Genomic DNA, 24,493 nt, shown 5'->3' on the forward strand with positions numbered 1-24,493 from the left:
GAACCTATAACGTTACAATTAGATTTTGGTTTTGTAATTGAACAAATCTTGAGTGTCTCTTCAACTGTTGCTTATGATTTTTTTTCTTCTCTTTTGTTTTTTCTAAGTTATATTGAAATTAAATATTACTTGAATTGCAAATATGAGCGTGAACAATGAAGAACCTGAAATAAACTCTCTCTCTCTCTCTCTCTCTCTCTCTCTCTCAATTGTGTTCATTATAATATGTTTTTACAATTTGGTTATGTGTTCTTTTACATAGGATCTATTGGCAGATGTCACGCGCCAACAATTTCAAAAAAAGTGAACTACAAACAAGATTTATACAAAGAAAAAGGATTGCTTGCCAACATTTTTTGGTTATATAGGGTCCGTTTGGATAGAACTTATTGCTAAAAACTGAAAACTGAAAATACTGTAGCAAAATAATTTTTAAATGTGTGAATAGTGTCGTAGGACCCATTATTAATGAAAAAGTAGCTGAAAAGTGAAGTTTGTGAGACCCGTAAACAGTACACGGGTACACTGTTCATGGGAGAACAGTCAAAAGTTTGCTTTTTTTTTTTCTTATAAAAAAAAAACTTCTATTTTTTTAACACTTCATTTAAATATTATTTCTTTATTATTTTTTATTCATTTTTCTTTCTCTCTCTCTCCCACTGTCTCTCCATCTTTCTCAACTCGGTCTAAAAGCTTCTCTCTCCCTCTGATATTTGCTCTCAAAACCTCCATGGCCTGAGCTCGAAGAGCTTTTCGAGCTCATCACCGATAAACCACGGCCACAGCCACCACCACCAACCACAACCTCAACCCCCAACCACCAAAAAAAACCCACGGCACAAACTGAGAAGCTTTTCCCTCTCTCTGATATTTGCTCTCAAAACCTCCATGGCCTGAGCTTTTCAAGCTCATCGCCTCTAACCACAGCCACAGCCACGGCCACGGCCACAATCACCACCACCAACCATAACCTCAACCCCCAACCACCCCAAAAAAAAAAAAAAAACCCACGGCATAAACCGCAGTGAAAACCCACCACAAAATCGCCACAAAACCCACCACCCCAGCAACCCCGATCCCCGATACTCACCTCAACCCTGATCTTCAACCCAGGCCTCAATCAACTCAACCCACAGTCTCAACCAACCCCAACCGCCGTCGGACCCAGACCCACTTGTAGTCATCGAGACCCATCAGACCCACTAGAGGGAGAATTTGAGAAAGAGAGATGAGAGAGAACGAGAATGAGAGAGTGAGAGTGATAGTGATAGTGATAGTATGAAGAGAGAGGAAGAAAAAATATTAAAAAAAGATAGCAGCTTGCTACAGTGCGGTCTAAAAAATGAGAGCGCACTGTAGCAGATTGTAAATTTTTTAGTATATGCTATCTTTGATGGAGCAAGTTTTTGGGTTATAAATGCTAAAAAAAAGCATCTTTTAGCATTTACCATCCTTAATAGGAATGCTCTAAGCTTACCTTTCACACGTGAACTAACTGAGGGCTTAAAAAAAAAAAATAGAACAACTGACATTTGAGAGGACTTTTGACAGTTTTTAGGGGCTAGGAAATAATTAAAAAAAATTAAAAATTTTGACATATGAAAGTTGCTTTTGACTTTATACATAACTTTTGCAAGCTATCAAATTTATTGGGTGTTTAAAGAAGCTGAAATTCAGGCTATTGAGCTTAAGTTGGACGCAACCAAGAAAGAGGAAAGAGAAAGTAAATCTGAAAGAGAGAAAGAGAAAGTAAATTTGAAAGAGAGAAAGAGAACGCCGGTTTTTTCATGTCAAGAAGATCTGGAATTTGAGGGAGGAAAGACCATGCGCTATGAGTTTGAGAAACTGCGAGTGACGCCAGTGAATGGAGAGATGGGAGGAGAGTGAGAACGTTTTTTTTTCTTCTTCTTTTTCTTGTTTAGGTCCGGTATGCATTTTATCGGCCGAAATGTGGTATTTTTTTCGGTATGGCTGAAACGATCCGGTATGGCCGGTATTTAAATCGAAACGAAACAACCATGTTTTCGTACCGGTGGAGGTATCGGAACAGTAAATATCGGTTGTACTGGCTGGTACGATACAGAATCAACTTCCTTGAGTGAGACCCTTTCCTTCAAATAAGCCCAAAGCAATAGAATTTATATAGAGAGTGGGAAAACGATTCTGGTGTAAGTTAAATTAAGTTTAGGATTGAGGCCGAAGATCCAAGTATGAATAGAGCAGAATGATTCAAAGAGTAATTAAGATTAATGCTATCTTTGGGCAAGTTCAAGGATGAATTCTTATACAAGAATTTATGCAAGTTCTAATCTAGGTTCTTCACCACCGTTCCGGTTCTTATCTTCTTAATTATGCTCCCCCAAAAATAGAATCCCCTTAACTAGGAAGTTCCCTTTTTTTTTTTTGGCATCCTAGCCCTCCACTTGTATACTTCAAGGCTTTCCTTAGGACAAACTTGTCCCATCAAATTTCTGCTGAAGATGGTAGAAGAGGCTACTTAGCTGTGAATCTACTATTCAGGTATCATTTCCTTATTAATGCAGCTGATAAGGTCGTTGCTATGCATTCAATGCGGAGGTGGTAGGTAAACTTTTATAGGAAACTTCTTCCCACTGCCTTGGCCCTCTCCTAGAAGACTATTTCTCCCACTCAAGCGCTCTTAAGACATTGTGTACCTTTCCCATCCTCTTTTTGGATAAACTAACTTCTCAGGTTAAAGGTGCTTTACGAATGAATTGGTGAAGGACATTCCGCTCCTTATCCTCCTCGGTCCTTGGACACACACACACACATATGACATGTTTTATATTACATGGAAGACGTGTTAAAAGCTTTTTCTTTTAAAACTGGAAAATATTTATAATATGCTTGTAAAAATATAATATATTACAATCTAACAGTCGAAGGACTACTTTGTCTGAAAACAGTAACCAAAATCAGGACTATGTAAGAAATTAGAACTATGCATAGGATAGAATGAAATCAAACTTTTTGAGTTCAGTTAATCAAGAGAAACAAAGGGGGGCATGTGGCATTAAAATGAGGTAAACTGGATGTTCTAATTGTTGTTAATGTTGAGCAATGTACTAACAAGAATATCACAAGGAACTTCATCGTAATAGGCAGTATCAACACAATAATCCTTAAGGTCCTCATCCAATGGCAAATACTTTAGCTCAATGACCTTGTATTTCCATCAACAGAAACTTGCAGCTTCACTCCATAATATAATATCAAAAATTGGGTTTTAGAACTATACTAGAGTGATGATGATGGAACACCAACACAAAGAATTCCATGTTGGTGTCACCAAGGGTCCAATACACACTAACCCTATAATAGTTCCCAATAAAAACATCAGTCATAGTTACAGAATCAATAAGCACATTTGACGGTTGAACAAGCTATAATCCCAATAATTATTCACTTGGACATAAGCTAAGAATGATTGTAGATTTGGACCAATATAAATCATAGGAATTAAGAAAGCCTTCATGAGCCCATAACCTAAATAGAAAACAAGTACGGAGGGCCTGGCAGAAACCAATTATCCAATAAATTTGCATAGCACTTAGAAATGACAACAATTAACACGTTCACGAGAGACTGCCAATTCAAATTATCAAATTTCAAATCTGCTCAACCCTCCATCTCATACATCCACCATCCACCAAAATCAATATATACATAATAATCTAATTGCAGTATATGATAAATTCAAGGAGCAGACAAGTCAAAACACGCTGCACGTTCATAGACTATATATAAATTCAGAACTTAATCCGTAAGAGATCCAAATGCATATAGAGCATTGCAAATTACTGTGCTACAAGGATCCTAACTCAAAAACTAATAACGACACACAATTGAAGAAATCTGTCAAAGCAGTTATTAAACGAGGCTCAGCTCCTCTTCCAGAGTTCATTCTGACACAAAATATGGTCTCCATGCATACCATCAAGAACAGCAGTAGAAGCAAAATTCTGGATTTGACAAGTCCAATAGAGGGAAGAAGAGCAATTGATTATAAAGTAAATGTATCCAACCATTAGAAATTTAACCAAATAGCCACTTAATGAAGATCCAGAAAAGTATCGAATATATAGCTAAGAGTAACATTAATAGAGGTGATGAAAACTACGAATGCAAATATTACCTATTTCTCTCTTAACAAAAAGAGCAATAGGGGGAGAACACATTATGCTATGGTGGTATAACAATTAATATTATTTGATAGAGAACTAAATTACGAGCCATCCAACTGCATATTGAGCATTGAGAATCGCATTATAGGAGTCCTAACTCAAAAATTAGTAACAACACACAATTGAAGAAATCCCTATCAAAGCAGTTAATATTCCAGAGGCTCAGCTCCTCTTCCAAAGTTTTTTTTGTGACACGTAAGTATGGTCTCCATGCATGTTGTCAAGAACAGCAGCAGAAGCAAAATTTTGGATTTAACAAGTCCAATAAAGAGAAGAAGAGCAATTGATGATAAAATACTTGTATCCATTACCTTTTTTGATAAGTAATCTATTTTATTGCAAAATAACTACCTCATGAATGTACAATCACAAGGTAGCCTAAAAAAATACCAAAGATTATATGTAGAAGAGAGCGAATAACTAAATAATATGACAGTACTACTATCACTCCACCCCATTAAATTTTGTATCCAATCCTTTGAAAATTAAGTAGATAGCCACTTAATAAAGATCCAAAAGTATTGAATATATAGTTAGGAGTAAGATTAATAGAGGATGAAAAATAAGAATGTAAATATTACCTATTTCTTTCTTAATAGAAAGAGCAATAGGGGAAGAACACACTATGATATAGCTGTATAACAATTTAGAGAGTATTTGATAGATAACTAAATTACAAACAACATCATGAGAATCCTTTCTTCAACATGAAGACCAGTAGCTTTAGCATGAGCTCTAGAACCTACCATAGTCACATATGGACAAGAAAAGCAAAGTTGACAAATGATACTTTCAGGAAAGAAACAAGAATGTACTTAACAAAACGAAGAAGCTATTAATTGAAAGAAAAGTGTTGCTGAACCTTGAGCACTATATTATTAGAATATCAGGTAATGGCACAGCAAAAAATAACATGAAGAAAAATGAATTAAAAATCCAAAAGGGAATAATGTCCCACAACCAAAAAAAACAATGAACCCTTATGTCTTGCATCAAAGAACATTTGTAATAATAGTGCAATATGAAGATATCTATTCTAACCTGTTGATAACAAATAGTTGCTAAAAAAAGATGAACCAAATGAAGACCTGAAAATTGTCACCATTGAAATAGATATCTAACAATATACTTTCATCAGAGCACCACACAACAATAGTTGAACTCAACCAGAAGCAATTTGCTTCAGAGAAGAATCAAAGAGAAGAACCCTATCCCCCACCACCAGGAGTTAAAATTTAAAGAATTTCCCTTGCCTGCACCTCAACTGTGTTTTTAGCCCCAAGATAAACTCTCCGCTTTTCTTTTGTGACAAGGAAGTTAGCCTCACGAGCCCCATCTTTGCCACCTTTTAGGCGTCTAAACTCTATCTCCCATTCTCCCTGACAAGGCCATCACCTCCTCTATGAAGTCTGGTTCCCCCACTGTTCTCCCTAAGCCCAAATTTATGCAAAAAACCAGATATCTCTGCTTGAAAATCTCCGGATCAGTCATTCTCGTGTTGGTCATGTGGCATTGGACTTCACTGGTTCCATCCCAGGTTGGACCAGCCCCACTCCCACCTCCAATTGTTTCATAACAACCAAAAGAATCATCCCCAAATGTGAGGTTATTCATACACCCTTGTGAACATGCACAAGCTTGAAATGCAGTTAGTACAACATCAGTTATTCTCTGTGATGTCAGAACGTTACCTCCCACCACTGCAGCTTTATCACTTGGAGAGAGGAATGACCCTGCTGGAATATGGATTTTAACAGGATCCAAACAACCTTGATTAAGAGGAATATTGACATCCACCAAACAGTGAAGGCAGTAAATGACTGCTGCAGTTGTTATTGCTTTCGGTGCATTCCAATTCCCATAAACTTCAGGACTAGTCCAGTTAAAGTAAAAAATTGCTTCACCTTTTTCAAAATCAATTGTTAGTTTCAAATGAATAATGGAGCCGTCATCCATGTAATCCTCTTCCTTAATGGTTACTGAATTTCCATCTCCAAGCTCAGATGATTGAGATGAAACTGTAGTAGCAATTGACTTCAGCATTTCTCTCATTACTTCTTCTACATTCAACTGCACATACGTCATGTAAGCCTGAACATTGTCCAAACCATACTACTCAATAAGCTCTTTTATGAGGGAAATTCCTCTCTGATTTGCAGCTACTTGTGCTTAAAGATTTGATAGATTATCTTGAATCCTGCGTGTTCCTGGGATCTTATGCTCCACTTCACCAGAGTTGGGGAACTGGAGAAGTTTCATGATTTCTTCTTCCTAAAAAATCCCCTTTTCCACGAGTTTAAATGCTTTTATGGCAGTCCCTTCTTTCCATATGGACTTTGAAAAAGGTGGCATGCTTCCAAGAGTTATACCACCAATCTCTGCATAATGCCCTTGGCTTGCCACAAAAAATACAAGCTATTAGGATTAGTGCCCTTAAATCCTATTGTATGATTCTATGTATGTTACTATTTATGACATTATGTATGACTTAATGTTGTATTTAATAAAATTGTTTTATTATTATCTAAAAATAATGGTAATATGAATATTGGGACATTATCATATAGCCCATGAGATGCATTGTATGTGATTTATGTGATTTAGTCACAGAAGATGTAAATCACAAGTTCCTTGTAAACTCAAAATGTAGTTCGTAGTCGGTGATGAAATTGGGCATTTCATTTGTGAAGACTATAACATATCAACTAAGATGATTTATCTTGATCATGGAAATGGAGATTTCTAGTTGGTATGTTGATATGTTCTTAAGAGTTAAAACATATTGAACTGGACCGCTGCGAGATTTATTATTCTCCTAACGACTGTCAAATGAATAATAAACTCACGACTTGTATTTGAATGAACTCTTAATCCTGAAAGAATAATGGACTTGATCATGAGGTGTAGGTTGCTTTGATATATCAGGAGTGAGATCTAGAGTAACGGTCAAAACCTCAGTATGTTGGGCAACCACATTTAGTGTTGATGGAACATATATTCTCAAGATGGAATTCATAGTCTCTTAACGAAGATACAAAATATTTCCTTGAGATAAGTTTAATGGGTTTGTTATTTAGAGAGTTAGGCCTAACCACTTTAGTAAGGAGTTACTAAAGTATATATTTATGGAATTGAATTTTATGAATATATGATGAATAATTTAAAGGATTAAACCGGGTACTCAAGGAATTAAGATGTAGTAAACTACAAAGTGGCAGTCTTTTTTCATGACTTTGTATTACTACGAATATTTTATGAATGGGTTGCATGTATAATAAAGTCTTGGGGTATAATTTATAAATAAGGCCTAGAGTGCAACTATATTTATATAATGATATTAAATATAATTAATGGTAACTTTGGACTTGTCAAGAGTTGATAGAAAAGCTCAAGACCCATTGGAGTTAGTGTCTTATTGGTCCCTTTTGGCCTCACTCCAAGCTATACACTTAAGCCTAATTGGAAAAGCCCAAAAGGCCAACCCAATTAGATAATCAGTTAGATACAAATGGAGAAATATACAGAATTTTCTACAGAGAATCGTAAGAACACTATTGCGAAATGGTGTAAGAAGTGTTAGACACTTTGACATTCTCCCTTTAAACTAATTGAGAGACCACACATCTTAGGCGTTAGTGGAATTGGAGTAAAGATTGAAAGTGTTTCCAAATGCTTCTGATCTTCGGCTTTGAAATTCACCGCTCCAAGGTACACTCTCTTGTTCTCAAATTCTGAAACTTATATAGTACATGTTAACTTTTATGAATGAAGTAGATCCCTTATTTTTCAGCTGCATACATGCATGTTTCCTTCACAAGCCTCCCCTTATCAAAAACATGTGTAAAAATTGCTATATCAGGAAGATGGCTACCACCAGCACAAGGATGATTGGCAACCAAAACATCACCTTCATTCAAATTATCACCCTAGTAGTTGAGCTGCCACCGAACCATGCTAGACATGGCTCCTAGGTGAACAGGAACACGAGGGGCATTTGCGACTAGTCCCCCATCAGGACCAAAGAGAGCACAAGAGAAATCCAGCTGTTCCTTGATATTTTTTGATATAGAAGTCCTCTGTAGGGTCCTTCCCATCTATTCAACAATTCCCATAAACTTGTGATTAAAGATTGAAAGCTGCACAACATTTGCAACTTTTTCTGCTACTTTCATGGTGTTTATAGTAGACTTAACTTCAATTTTAATGTTGCCATATTTGGTTATAATAGCTCTATAGTTGGGCTCCACTATCACAGTACCATTCCCATTCATGATGATTGAAGGACCCAACAAGACATGCCCATACCCCAAATTCTCAAGCTTGAACAGAGGTGTATCTTGCCACCCATTCCTAAAGTAAACCTTGTAGTTGTCTTCAACTTTAGGAGTACCAGAAACAAGTTCAAGGGCCTGAGGCTTCAATATATTTGTGACTCTTATACCACAAACTTTTACATCACATATTAAGTTGTTCCTGTTTTGTAGTTTAAATCCATACTCTTGCTGAAAGAGATTCACAAATTCCACTGCATAGTCACAAGCTAATCCATCTTTAGCTGTTCGCCTCTTAACCATGATGGCAGTGTCTGTACCTTCATATCTTAAATTTAAATATGTCTCTACTGTAATGTTTTTCTCTTTGAAACCTTGCTCTTGAAACTTTTGTATTACTTGCTTCAGCAAAATAGTTTCTCTATGAAAAGCCTCAAGGACAGATTCGGGACCATAAATAGTAGAATATGGCTCCTGTGCCTCTTCAAGAACATTGGCTAATCCCATCTCATAAGCACTTAAGATCCCACGGAACCTGTGAATGAGTACTTCTTTCATACCAAAGACCTAGCAATAGAGCACGCATGCTGAGGTCCAGCACCTCCTAAGCAAGCAAGAGCATGGTTCCTTGTTTCATGGCTTTTCATCTCAGTTAACTGCCGTATTGGACGACACATTGTCTCATTATCAACATTCACAAATCCCAGTGCAATCTCCTCCATTGTCATGTCCTTGGTAGATGGATCTTGACTCTTTCTGTAGGAGTTTATTTCCTTCGCAAACTTCTCAAATTCTTCTTTAGTTGCCTTGATATCCAGAGGCTGATCTTCCTTATGGCCAAAGATGGATGGGAAATAATCAGGAATAACAAATGCTAGAATTAGGTTTGCATTTGTTATTGCCAATTCCCCACCTTTTTGGTAACAGACAGGACTAGGGTGTGTACACTCTGATTCTGGTCCAATTAGGAAAGCTCCAAATTGGAATTTCAACTTTGATCCACCACCGGCAGCAACAATGTTGATGTCAAGTTGAGGTGCTTGAATTATAGAACCAGCAATTTGAGTTCCGAGAACTTGTTCATAACTTCTAGCATAACGACTCACATCAGTAAATGTACCACCCATGTCAAACCTAATAAGGGGCTTCTGTGTTTTAAGATTAGAAAGAGTCTGTGAGTAGCCTACAACCCCACCGGCCGAACCAGACAACACCGCCTTGTGCCCTGAAAATCTACTTTCTGGTGCAAGCCCTCCATTTGATTGCATAAACAGATCATTCAACTTCCCCAACCCTTCATCAAATTTGGATATGAATCCTGATAAGTACTCTTTAATAACTGGGGTCAAGTATGCATCAACACTAGCTGTTAGACCCCTTGGAATAGCTCTAACCCTGGGATGCACGAACGCGGCAAAACGCCCACTGCACCCATGTCCGATGCGGCGACGCGCGAGGGATGCCGCTGCTTGCGCGTCGGTGCCGCGTCCATTTTTTTTCATGACTTGCGCTGACGCGGCGCAGACTCAGGCCGATTCGCGCTGATTTGGGCTAAATCGGTCCCTATCGGCACCAAAACCGGCCGATTCAGGCCAAAATTCAAAATTCAAAAAAAAAAGTGCAAAACTCACCATTTGGCTGACATCTTCAAGTTCTCTCTCTACACAGGTTTATACGCTGATATGGGTTTATGCTATTGTTGGTCTGTTTGAGTTTTTGTTGTTATATATGTGAACAAAATTTGTTCTTTACACGGTTGAGTTTTGGGTATCTTGAAACTTGAGACTAAAAGAGAGGAGTTTTCTGAATTGGCTATCTTGAAACTTGAGAGAGAGAGTTTGTGACAGTGTGGTCCACCTTTTCCATGATCAAGTCCTTGTTTTGTTTTGAAATGAAGAGCAGTTGTCGTTGTTGAAAGAAAGTTAAGGAAATAGTTGTTGGAGGCCAAAATTTGAAATTTAAAGGTGGGAATGGTTGCGCTGCTAGAGGAGGCTGCTGCTGTTGTTGTTTTTGCTGCTGTGAAAACTGGCCTTCGCCACCGCCACCGCCACCACCAGAAAGGTGGAAGCCAGAAGGGTGTTTGTACATAGGTGGTAATTTGTGAAAGAACCAGAGTGAAGAACGATTCCATTATTGGGAGTGATGGAGAAAGGTATCTCTCTCTGGGTCAACATCCTCTTTAGTGAGAGGCGAGCCAATAAAAAAAAAGAGAGACCAACTCAGGAAGGTTCCTCGAAAAGAAAAAAAAATCACCATAAGAAAGGCAAATCAATTAAGAACTACATGTTTCCTTTGGCGATGGTCATTTTATATAAGTATAGGCATTTGTAGGGTTGTTGGGTGGGTGATGTAAATTACGTAATGTGTATAGGTGTGAAACTGTGTAATGGAAGTGGACCCCATTGCTTTGCTTGTGGGGTTTAAATTTGCTTTCTTTCTCTTTAAGGTGGAGGAGTCATGGGTTAAAATGAGAATTGGGTGGGTTTAAATTTGTATGAAATAAGTTTTGTATATTGCTTTTCTTGCTGCTGTTATTTATTTACTTATGGTTGTCAATTTTATGTGAAAAAATATGCTTAGAAATATATTAAAAATATAGATAAAAATATTTTTAGAATTTTTTTAATCGCCGCACCCGTACTCTACTTTTTCAATAATTGCCAAGTTCCGCACCCACACTCGAATCCGAAAACGCACCCGTGCTTCATAGCTCTAACCATGGGAGTCAAAGTTGAAGATAAAGAAACATGTCTGAAACCCAAACTCATAGCTAACCTCCACTACAAGAAATCTGGGTTTATGTGGCGTTTTTTTTAGTGACGTTTTTAAATTCGCCGCTATAAGTGGTATATTGTGATGTTTTTAAAAACACCGCTAAATAGTGAGCCTTTAGTGACGTTTTTTAGAAATCGTCGCTGTAACTCAAAACAATAGCAGCGTTTCTGAAAATGCAACAATAAGTATAGTTTTAGCAGCGTTTTCCTGGTTTATACTGACGTCTTTAGAAACGTTGCTGTATATTAAGAAGACTCCCAATAGTAAGCAAAAGGGAAAACTCTATAGTGACATTCTCAGAAACGTCGCTATAAGTTCCCACCATTTTTTACTTTTCCCGCACAAACTTTTGCCCAGTTCCCACACTTTTTTTTTTCACTTCGTGTCCCAGACCCCTAGCAATGTGCAAAAATGGGAAAAGGTAGCGACGTTTTGGAAACGTCACTTTAAGTTCCCACCATTTTTTACTTTTCCTGCACAAACTTTTGCCCATTTCCCACACTTTCTTCCCTTTTTTTCCCTTCGTGTCCCACACTCCCACTTTTTTTTTTTTCCTCCACTTTGTTTTGGCAATATGATTTTAAGTGGGGGTATTATCATATTTTTGTCCATACCAACACCAACCCTATTTCCACTACACGTTGGTTTGCCCCCACTCATCTTTTACAGCAGCCCCTCCCTTCTTTACTCTCTTCTCTACTCTCTCATTTACTTCCCCTGCCATGACCAAATCCTAGCTCAAACATTTTAGTGCTTTGCACACTTAATATTAGTCTCCTTCCTCATTTTTCCTTTCACAAGTTATGACCTCCAACGAAGTGAGGATTTCTCTCCATTAATCCTCCTAGTAGCCAAATTCCATGAGATTTCAAAGTGGATCAAACCCAAGGTAAAAATATGAGTCTTCTCTCAATTTCTTCTATGAAATCTATTGGGTTTTGTTATTTTATAATGTTTATGGTATATACTTGATGGGTTTGGTGAATATTGGAAGATTAGAGGATTATAAGGATTTGGGTAGCAAGGGATTTATTAAATCCGAAAATTACAATCTTTTTGGAGGTCTTTGCTTTGATGGGGTGTTTTGGTTTTCTATTTTACTAATGGGTATTTGAGGGTTGGTTTCCTAGAACAACCATATGAGTTTTGTTGTTGCATGTGTTGAGGTGGCCTAATTTTGAAAGTGTGTTTTCTTTGCATTAGGATGGTTTTGACATATGTGAGAGTGAACTTTATACTTGTTGCATGCCAAGTGTTTGATAAATTGTCTCTAAGAGTTATGGAATTGGATTGCTTGACTTGTAGTTTGATAATTGCTATATGAGATTGTGAGTTTCATTCCTAATTGTACCAAGTCCCGACTCATTAAATTTTTTTGCAATGGCACCTTTATTTGCCTTCCACATCATTTAAGTGTCCTCTTTTATTTTGCAGGTTAACCACTCATTTATTGTGATAAGTTTGGATTTTTTTTTGGAAATGTGCGTGCTTGGCTTGAGCATAATAAGTAATTTTTGCTTAAACTTTATACTTGAGATGTTGATAATTGTGTTGGGGTGGATTGTTGAGTTGGAGCAAGCGGGTGGCTTGCATGGTGCTATAAGGCAGTTTTTAGTCATATTGGAAGTGTTGATTATTTTTTGACAATTTGGATGGATATTTTTGAGTTATAATTGTTGATTACTTTTTGAACTTCAATACTTGTTAGCATTCTATATTTGTGATTATGATAATTGTATTGGGAGTATTGTTGTGCTAAAGTAAGCAGGTGGCTTGCATGGTATTATAAGGCAGTTTACATTCATATTGGGAGTGTTTATTATTTTTTGAAAATTTGGATGTTATTGAGTTATGTTTGTTGATTACTTTTTGGAGTTCAATACCTGTAAGCATTCTATTGATAATTGTTTTATTGTGGATTGTTTAGTTGGAGCAAGTGGGTGGCTTGCATTGATAATTGTTTTGTGGTGGATTGTTGTTTGATTATTTCATTTCTTTTGCATGTCGAACATGCAAACTAAATGACAATTATCAATAGATATTGATTAGTTACTAAATGTATTAATAAGTTACTAATGAATTTAGACTCCTCATGCCTACACTTAGGACCTTGGTGTGACTTGCAAGTCATTTTCTCAAATTTGAAAATTTTGCTTTGTTTTCTTAGAAGCATAGGTTTGTTTTCTACTTCCATGGTTTTGCTTAAGTTTGTAGAGTTTTAAGACTTAGTCCATTTGTGTGATTGAGGATATTGATAGACTTGATGTGTTTTGTTTAGTATATTTAAGATTACGTGTAATCCTATTTGCATATTTATGAAACTATGTGGTTTTGAATATGTTATGTATTATATTTAAGTGTATGTGTAATTCTAACTTCCATGGTTTTTGCTTAAGTTTGTAGAGCTTTAATACTTAGTAAAATTGTGTGAATGAAGATATCGATAGACTTGATATGGTTTATTTAGTATATTTAAGATTATATGCAATCCTATTTGCATGTTTATAAAACTATGTAGCTTTAAATATGTTATGCACTATATTTAAGTGTATATGTAATTCTACTTCCATGGTGTTTAAATTTTTTTAATATAGCAACTATTATTTTGTTGCTCAAAATGATTTCTTTATGAACTTATTAAACATTCTTAATTTGTATTCAGGGCGGTTTCGGTTTAGATAATCAATCTCCAACTCCTCGTAAATCGCAGACTTCATCCAATCAAGAAACTAGCATATAGCGGTAAATACAGTATTTTAAGGACTCCATGGGCTGTTCCATAGTTGTTTTGAACAACTAAATTTATTTTGGAAGTATTGTACTTTGTCTATAATATTGTCATAGTTTTTTTTTTTTTTTTTTTTTTTTCGTGTGTATGTAGACAAGTGTTTTGTTACAACCGCATTTATTTTGGAAGTATTGTACTTTGTTTATAATATTGTCATAGTTTAGATGGTTGTTCTTTTTGTGTAGGTAGACAAGTATTTTGTTTAATTCAAGATGATACATGTATTGGTATTTTATATATACATATATATATTTGAATCTATGGTTAATGTGTTAGTTTGGGCATTTTTTATTGTGGAATATTGATGATCAATAGGTATATTTGATATATTACAAGTTAATGTTAGTTATTGTTGAAGTTTGAGCAGGTTTATATGGCATTTTTAATATTAAAAAAAAAAAGCTTTTAGCGACGTTTTCAAAACGTCGCTAAAAAGTAAGAGGAAATCTTTTTTAGCAACGCTTTTAAAACGTTGCAATAGGATTGATTATTTGCGGCATTTTAAAAGCATCGCTAAATGTATTTTCCAACATTATATACGAAAATATAATATTATTTAGTGACGTTTTAGAAAGAGTCGCTAAAAGTTTTTGAACACCATTAAAAAGTCACATATGGCGACGTTTTTAGAAACATCTCAATAGACCTATAGCAACCACGATATTGCAACGTTTTTGAACGTTGCAAAAAAAAAAAAAGTTAATTTATAGTAACTAGTTGCAAATTCAAGCGATGCGTGTTCGTGGGAATATTGATTATTTTGAGATGTGGTATAATGTATAATTTATTTACTAAAAATTCAAAAATTTCTCAAAGTAATTTTTATTTTTATATTTTTAAAAATATATAATTTTATAATTTTGATATTTTTATTGATTTTTTTTGAAGTGGTCCATATTCTTCTAACTATTGTTATTATTAAGTTTCAAATTTAGTATTCAAATTTCTCATTCTTTTAAAGAGACTATCATGATAATCAAAACTTATTATGTAATTACAATTGATATTACTCAAATAATTGATAGACACATTCTAATATATAGTCATGTTGCTTGTGTTTTGATATAAACACAAATTCTTACTTTCAAACTAACTAAGGATTAACTCAAACAAATATCAAACCAAAATAATAAGAGGGAGTAAGAGGACTAGTGATGGGGAACTTAAAAACAGAACACCAACATGTTGGTACCCAAATTAGAATATTAAAAAACATAAAAATTCATTAACCTAAAGTTATGTTTACCTCTATGATAACCAATCATGGGCCTTTTAGTGATATCGTTATTGGTGAAAATGGACTTAAGTCGTAAGGAATACAAAATGAGGTGTCTACATTGATGATCACCAAAACACATTTATCCAATCACAACAACTCCAACGTATATAAAACAACATGAAAGATCTTTATGACTTAATTTGGTATCCTCCACCATGAGTATCCATTTCCTCCTCAATTGCAACAATGAGATAGAGTCTAGGAAATTCATTGATATCAAAGGTCATCTTCTTCATCATCTTCTCCAATCATCTTTCTTGAGCACAATTCGACAAATGGAATGTTGGTTGGGAGTGTAGTGCGGTCTTGGGGTTGGAAGTGGGGAACCTATTGTAGACACCACATTTTGAACCCCTTACGAATCGGGCCCCTGTTCCCCAACAATGCTGAAATTCTAAGACCTAAGGTTTGTTTAAGGCCCAATTAGATGTTAAATTGACTTGAAAAATGTTAAAACGAAAAATATAACTTTTAATGAGCAAATAAATCAATTTTTGGAAAAGCAAAGCCAAGGAAGCCCTCGGTATGTGCATGCAAGAATCAATCTGCACATGCAACCATTATGCATGCGCACGCAGGCCCAATCCTGTGAGTGCATGTAGGGTTCTAGAAACATAAAAGGCTAGTTCTTTGCATTAATGTTGAGGTTTAGAACGAGGCCCACATCGTCTAGGAGCTGTCCCATGCCCCTATTTTCACAATATAAATAGCCATACATGGTACATTTTCAAAATAGACAGAAATTCTAAGGGAAAACAGTAAGATTCACTAGAAATAATGAATCAAAGAGAGAGTTTTTTACAAAACATCCTCAAGTAAATTTTCTATTGATTGTGGCATTTTCTGGCCTTGACCTTCGAGTTTAATATTACTAATCACTCTTTTATTGATAATGAATAGATTTTGTCACGCCCCAAATCCCAAAGGGTCCAAAGCGTGAGAAAGGCGTCTCAAGTACCTGTAATTTTTTTTTTCCTTTTTTGACAATTCAATCCACATAAATCCTATCAAGTATCAACATCTAGAATTATCTTAATAATTCCATTGAATATACTCTCAAAGTAAGTCAAAGCTCTAAGCATTAATCATAAGGACCATTCACCATAAAAGAATAGAGGTATGAATAAACAATTACATATCAACAACTTGTCCCATCATTGGGAAATACAGTCACAACACTATAATATACAAAAGAATGAGTCAAGCCCATTCTAAGATGTACATCATCTAATAACTCCATTACAAAAGTTCAACCTCCATCAGTAGTTAGTCTAACTACTATTAGCCACCAAAAAGCTATCTCAAAATATTGTTGCCTACTCTAAAAATTTTATAAAAATAATGGGATGAGACAAAACCCAGTAAGTAGCATAATTAGTGGGGGTGGGGGAAATGCAAGTTTCATCTTCAATAATAATAATATGACAAGAATGATTAATTAATGAAACACAAAATTTCTCAAAGTAAATACCTTGAAACTATATACTATAATCTGTAAGCACTAACAATATAATTTCCAAAACAATAAAATCTAATATACGGCAGTTTATCACAAATATACCACACTACCACATAGATCGGTCAGGGGATCCACCCATTCACAACTGGCATGGTATTTTCCTCTCTAGTATGCAGACTCTTGGCCCCATGGACAGTAGCCTCACCCATACCCTTAAGGTTTTTCTCTCTCCCTATGGGCAGCAGAGAGAGCACGTCAAATAGGACTTCTCTTGCATGTGGTCTCTTGGCCCCATGGACAGCAGCCTCACCCACACATAATCAAGGAACCTTTTCCCCCATGGGCAGCAGGGAAGAATGCGTCATCCAAAGTGAAAGGGCACTGACTTGGATTTGATTCCGTTGTCACAAAGACTACGAAAACCAAATCGGGTGATCACCGGAAAATCACACATGGCCTGGTGTTAAAACCATATAAAGTTCACAAGTTTCATTACTTTCAAATACATAGTTTATATCTAGGTAATTTCAGGCAAACTTTAAATAATCTAACTTCCACAAGGTTTGTAAGGTTTTCAACTTCATTCTTGTCAAAAGATTCTATATCAATTTCCCAAAAACAAGACAAGATAAGCATCTTTAGATTTTCTAATAAACCATAAAATTCATAATTTCCTTATCCAAGATTAAATAAAAGATGCTCATATTTTCCATGTCAACAATTCATGCATTTCCCCAAATGCAATACCAAATATGATGCATTTTCATATATATATATATATATATATATATATATATATATATATATATATATATATATATATATATATATATATATTATGGTTACGACACAATAGCTTTTAGGAAAATATAGTTTCCATAGGTAGTTTCTAAAAGTGTGTCTAACCCAAAAACAACATTTATGCAATATGATTATTTTCCAAAAATCCCATTAAAAAGCTACTTACCTCGCAACCACAAAAGCCTAACTCTCCAAGCTCCAAGGAGATTAGCTAGAACCTAAATAATATCAAGTAAACCTATCACAATAAGCATAGAACTTGAAATTGTATCTAGCTACAATTTGGGATTTGCCAAATAAGCACTTAATTAGATAAGCCTAGTATTTAACCTCATCAATAATAATATATACCACTTCCAAAGTTTCTCAACAAATTGATTCACAAGGCATCAGCTCCAATTTATAAAGTTAACCCATTTAATATCATCTCCAACATTATGACTAGCTTCCATAAAATTTACACTACATCATTAAATGACCCATGAAAGCAAAAATCAAAATATCCTCCAAAACAAGAGATTTAGAACTTCAACTAACTCCAAATAAACCCAATGGCAATGCAAAAATTAAATTTACCAACCATCACATGTTATAACTTAAAACCCCTAAATTTTCCACCATACATAAACCTTAAGTAGCCATTATTAGCACAAATTATATACCCACTCATCAAATAATTCCACCAATACAAAACCCATACATAAAAATACATAAATATCACTTCCAATGCTCATAAATCACATGGGTATCATTATTAAAGCTTACATAAAAATAACCTCAAGCAAAAGTGTAAAACCCACCAAAAAGGTTAGAAATTTTTACCTCAAATAAAATGATGAAGATGCTTAGGGTTCCTAAGTATTTTTCCAGTGATCTTGCCAGAAAAATGATGGTGAGATGGTGTGGTTTGGAGTGTAGGCCGGCGGGTGAGTTTGAGGGAGTGAAGAGAAATGTTAGCTGAAAAAAAATAAAAAAGAAGAAAAAGAAAGAAAAGAGAAGTGAGGGAGAGTGGGGAGCCGGTCAAAGGATAAGGGGATGAGTGAAAAATGAGTGGTAGGGAGTGGGGTTAGGTGGGGAGCACGTGTGGACTAAAAAAATCTGACCTTTTCTCTTTTTTTTTTTTTGGACTGACTGGGACGTGACAGATTTGACTGAGGAGAATGGTCAAAAATTAAGTCTAGGAGCTTTTGTTTTAAGGTACTGAGTTTGAAATTCTTTTATCTCTTTCTTTATTTAATCTTGCTTTTAATCTTGTTTCTTGGCTTGTTTTATGTTTTAATATGTTTATGTAGTTTAGGTTTATGTAGTTTTTATGTTTTGAAGTCCTGCCCTATTTTTTGTGTTGCTATGTTCTTGGCTAGGGTCTTGTGGCCGAACCCATGTGCACATAATTCTGCCTTCGTACGCAGGCTAGATTATGCACATGCAGGCTTGTTTATGCATACATGTGATCCTACCCAAAAACCATAACCCTAGTTTTTCTGATTCTATTTTTTTTATTTTTTATTTCCTTGCATAAATATGCTTATGTTTTGATCATCCTTTGTATGTATGAGTCTCTGTTTCATTGTTTTTTTTTTTTGTTTTTTTGCTTGCTTGCTTTTCACATGTTAAATTAGGGTTTATCTTGTGTTTGCTTGTTTTGATGCCATGAACATGCATTTACATGTTCATGCATTAATGCCATAGGTGCTAAGATGTAGCAAGGTAAGTCATGCATTCATATGTACATGTATTTTGTTTGTAATCTTGTTTAGGATTGATGAACATGATATGGTGGTTTGAATATGCATGTTTGTGTTCTTAATATTTTTCAATAATCTCTTGACGATACCATGATTATTTGTTGCCTATGTTTTGCCTTGATTTATTGTTTATATGCTTATGCCTTGGATATGATATGTTTACATGATGTTAGATGAATGTTAGGTTGATATGGGATGCCATGCTAGATGAATGTTAGGTGGATGATATAGTAACATGCTAGGGTTTATGTCATGAGATGCCATGATAGATGCATGTCAGACTTGGGTTGTGATATGCCATGATAGATGTATGATTAGGTTTTTGGGATGATTGATGTCATGTTGTATGCTTAGATGTATGCTAGTGTGTGTGTGAATTAGAATGCAATATTGAGTATGCCTTTAATTGGGTGTCTAACATCTTCCTAAAACTGTACCAAAACTCTGAACCCATATCTCTAGTAGTAAGATAAAAAAGGTCCTTCCTCGAGAGGATGCTATATATATGGTTCTTAGACCATCGTAAGAACTTGGTGGCAGCTCCCTGTTGTGTCCACAATGGCGACTTCACTAGGGATTGTGAGTTTAATTCCTATCTGTCCTACGTCTTAACCTTAATAAAGGCTAATTCAATACTTGTTTGCACATACATCACTTAGTTCTATTGTCCTTTTTACCTCGGTTAGGGATGAGTGGGAAGATGGAAGGCTCCATTCGGGCTCGTCTTTTGAAGTTCATCCAACCAACTCAAAATGTGTGTCATTGCCTATGATGGGCTTTGAGTATGTTAATGGTTTGCCACCAATCCACAAAGGTCCACTTAGACCCTCGGCTAGAATCATGGCCCACCTAGTTGTGAGTGACCTACTTATCTATCCTTTTAGCTTTAAGGAGCCTACCCACACATAGAGTGATCCTAGATCCTATCCAAAGAAGGTACCTTTTTATATCTCTTTTTTATTGAACCATATATCTTGTGATCACCTAATTCTAATGGACAAACAAAAGATGTAAAAAATGGAAGAATGACCCTAAAGTTATGGCATACCATAAGACAATTGGGATAAAAGAAAAGAAGTTCTCACATATAAGAGGTTTATCCCTAAATCTAAAGGTATATCTTAACTTGAAAGGTTTATAAGATCATAGCCTAATTGCTATCATAAGCCCAAATTAAAAAAGCCCATTTGAAAAAGAGGACTTTAGGCCTAAGATAACAAGTATGCCCATGAGAGTAAGATGAGAGCTTCATTGTAAATGGAACAAAGCCCAATAAAATAAGGGGCAAAGTTCATGAGAGGAAAGAGAGTGATTTTGTAATTGGGCCTTCATTAAAATGGACTTAACATCTAAAAGGAACCTTTTAAATGAGACATGGACTTAATAAAAATGAGACTCTTTTTCAGGCATCATTGCACCACCAAGGTCAAGAACACACATCCCTACTCCAATTTGGGTTTGAGAAAATCATGGAAGGCGTTTGGTTAAGGTTGTGGACACACATTAAGAGGAAGTATTTCAAGAAGGGGGACTAACTCAAGTAACCATGGCTGCTCCAATTAGCAATGAAATCGCACAAAAGATATTCAAGGCAATGGAAGAACAAAGCGACGTTCTCAAGAAGATGGGGAGTTGCCTTACCAAGCTAGAAGAAGCCAAGTTGAAAAAGGCCGCACGTGTAGAGATTCTCGATGATGAAGAAGTAGTTTATTGGGATGAAAGAGACAAGAATGATTATGAAAGGATCAAACAATTTGAGAAACTCATGGCAAAAACCATACCCATGAGGGAGAAGATGAAGAAGACGTAACTAGTCTTTTCCAAGGCCTAAGGGAAGGATGATTGTCTCTATAACATGGGGGGCATAAGCTCCAAAATCCCATTGCACTACCTCCAAAGTTCAAGATTTCTAATGTGGAAAAGTTTAATGGAACTGGAGATCCAAAGCAACATGTTAGGAGGTACCTAAGCATTGCTAAAATGAAAGGGTTGGATGAGAAGCAAACTTTGCATGGATTTCCTCTCTCACTCATGGGGGGTGCATCAAGGTGGTACTATAGCTTGGATCCTAGCAAGACTAAGGTATGGAATGAGCTAGTGGAGTTGTTTGTGGATCAATTCATCTTCAATACTATAATTGATGTGACTTTAAGAGATTTGGAGACCACTAAGCAAGGAGTAGGGGAAACATTCTCCGAATACATGACTAGGTGGAAGGGGAAGGCATCTAGGATGGTTAATAGGCCAAATGAGAAAGATCAAATCAACATCATTATCAAGAATTTGCTTCCGGCGTATAATACTAGGTTCTCGTCATCACCTATTAGTTCTATTGGAGAGTTATGTGATTGTGAAACTAGGATGGATGATGCCATCAACAATGAAGGGTGAAAGCAAACCTCCAATCAAGAAGACATATAGAGGAGGTGCAACTGCCTCTAAAGCACCCAATCCGATAAATGTAAGTGCCATCATACTTCAATAAACCTTAGCCTACCTAAACTTCACAAAGAAAGCCCGCCAAGAATTTTCCGACCTAGGAATGACCCTTGCCCAAACATATGAAAATTTAGCCTCCAAATGATTCATCAAACCTCTAGATACCACACCTATGCCTAATCCTGGGCAAAAATGGGCAAATTCCCATTTTGCGCAAAAAAAAAAGGGCAAATGGCCCCTTTTCCAAACTAATTAGGAAAATGCCCCTCTTTTGAAACTCAATTTTCTCAAAATAGAGTTAAAAAAAAAATTCTGGAGCCCTATAGCGACGTTTTAAGGACTTATAGTGGGGTTTTGTAACTCGAGCTCCATGAACTCGAGTTCCATGCAAGTTTTTTTTTTTTTACCTATAACTCGAGTTCATGAAGCTCAAGTTCCAAAACGCCACTATAGGCCCCTTAAAAAAAAAAGGGCAAATGCCCCATTTTCTAAATTAATTAGGAAAATGCTCCTCTTTTGAAACTCGATTTTCTCTCAAAATCGAGTTTAAAAAAAAAAATCTGGAGCCCTATAGCGACATTTTAAGGACCTATAGTGGCGTTTTGTAACTCGAGCTCCATGAACTCGAGTTCCATCCAAGTTTTTTTTTTTTTTTTAAATTTTAAAATTTTTTTTACCTATAACTCGAGTTCATGAAGTTCGAGTTCCAAAACGCCGCTATAGGCTCCTTAAAACGTTACTATAGGCTCTTTAAAACGTCGCTATAGGGCTTAACTCAATTTTGAGAAAATCGAGTTTCAAAAGAGGGGCATTTTCCTAATTAGTTTAGAAAATGGGGCATAATGTTGTTTTTTTTTTTTTGCGCGAAAAGGGCATTTGCCCAAAAAGGCATAATGTTGTTTTTTTTTTTGTGCGAAAAGGGCATTTGCCCATTTTGGCCCCTAATCCCGTGTCTCTTACTTGGAACATTAATGAATATTGTCACCTTCACTAGAAATCCAACCATAAGATCGACAATTGCTTCCATCTCAAACATGAAATATAAGACTTCATAAGCAATAGAACCCTCCCAAATCCCAATATTATCACCAAACCTAGCATTAGGAAGAACCCTTTGCCTGATTATCATAGAGTTCCTCCTCTATATCAAAATTGGGTGCAAATAGATGAGATCGAATGGGATTGTTCAAGGTTGGTAAAAACCTTGGAGGTTAATGCCATGGAAGTCCAAGGAATATGGAATGAGTAAGATGAGATTTTAAAGAATGCGATGGCTGTGTGGGGGATACTTCCCAAAGGAATGACCGAGCTAAAGAAAAGAGTCATGGAGAAAAATGTGGCCAACATTACTAGGAGTGAGAAACATTACAAACTATCCTTTTTGGAGAATGATCATCTTGGTAGGGACATAGGAGAAGGGTCTAAGCCCACGAAACCTAAAGGGAAAAAAGAGAAAGAGGAAGAAGATCGAGTTTTGACTTAATTAAAGAAAACTCAAGCTTATGTATCAATATGGGGCTTGCTTATGGCTTCTTACAAGCATCGTAATGCTCTCTTGGATGCTTTGAATGGGAGGGAGGTGCCCATAGAAACTACACCACATGAAGTACTATCTCTCATGGGAGTTGAAGCCCCATCTCATCCTCTTCTTACTTTTTTCAAATAAGGAGCTGCCTCCTAAGGGAGTAGCTCACACTAGGCCTTTACAAATCACTATCGAATGCATGGGCGCCAAGGTTCCTGTGATGTTTATTGGTAATGGATCCACATCAAATGTATGCCTTTTTAGGACTGCCTATACCATTGGCCTAGATGTGGAGACAATCATACCATCTTCTTTGACCGTTAAGGCATATGACAATACTTCAAGGAAGGTTATGAGAAATTTCAAAGCTCCTCACAAGATTGGTCCAATGGATACAATTATAGAATTCCATGTCATGGACATCACTCCGAACTACAACCTTTTCTTAGGAAGGGCATGACTTCATCCTATTGGGGCTATTCCCTCTTCTCAACACTAGAAGATGAAGATCCCATGGAAGGGGGGATTGTCGTAGTACTTGGTGATGGTGAAATCCTAGAACCAGTTTGTGGACTTGAGGAAGGAGGAAGTGAGTTCTAAATGAGTGGCTTCGATTTTATGAACATGACTGATTATGGATTGAAGGATGAAAGGTATACTTTAGATTTGCTCCTATATTGTAGCCATGAGGTGATTACAATGATGAAGAACATGGGGTATATGCCCGGTATGGGTTTTGAGAAAGAAGGAAAAGGGGTGGCTGAATTCACCAATTTCAAGACTCAACTGACCAAGGAAAGTTTGTGATTCTTTAAAGGTTGCAACAAAATCAAGAAGAATTTTGGTACCTTTAATGGAAACTTTATGAAAGAGGGGGGAGACTTCCCTTTTTGTGGCTTTCCCGAACTTTGGGTAAGTAAGGATGGAAAAGTGTATCATGGTTGGGAGATATTCTCAACAAGAAGCTTACTTTTAAGGAGCAGCCTACTGTGGTGATCAAGGAAGTTCAAGAGGAAGTCGATTGGGTGGACTGCATAGATGCTGAAGCAATGGAGACTGTGCTAAAGATGTAGGGGGACGTGTTTGCCTTCACCAATGAGGAACCAAGTGATCCTTCAACCTTCATCGTGCTTGTTGTGGAGCAACTTAATAATGGGACTTGGGTTGGGTTTTCTAAGATGTGGGAAAGAAAGTTTTTATTGCAAG

The 24,493-nt window shown here is 36.2% G+C and overlaps 1 long non-coding RNA gene and 1 pseudogene across 2 annotated transcripts; both read right to left on the minus strand.

Annotated features, from left to right (window-relative positions):
* Positions 1 to 5,398: 5,398 nt before the first annotated feature.
* Positions 5,399 to 11,576, minus strand: LOC142644103 (5-oxoprolinase 1-like; annotated as a pseudogene).
* Positions 11,577 to 16,587: 5,011 nt separating this feature from the next.
* Positions 16,588 to 18,515, minus strand: LOC142642130 (uncharacterized). Of its 2 annotated transcripts, none has more exons than XR_012845593.1 (3): positions 18,401 to 18,515; positions 17,745 to 17,796; positions 16,588 to 17,190 (listed from the first exon to the last, which is right to left on the minus strand). It is a non-coding gene; the product is annotated as an uncharacterized LOC142642130 (long non-coding RNA). The 2 variants fall into 2 exon arrangements; XR_012845594.1 differs by having other exon boundaries at positions 16,588 to 17,234.
* Positions 18,516 to 24,493: the final 5,978 nt, after the last annotated feature.

This window comes from Castanea sativa, chromosome 7, assembly GCF_040712315.1.
Source record: "Castanea sativa cultivar Marrone di Chiusa Pesio chromosome 7, ASM4071231v1".
Lineage (NCBI taxonomy): Eukaryota > Viridiplantae > Streptophyta > Magnoliopsida > Fagales > Fagaceae > Castanea > Castanea sativa.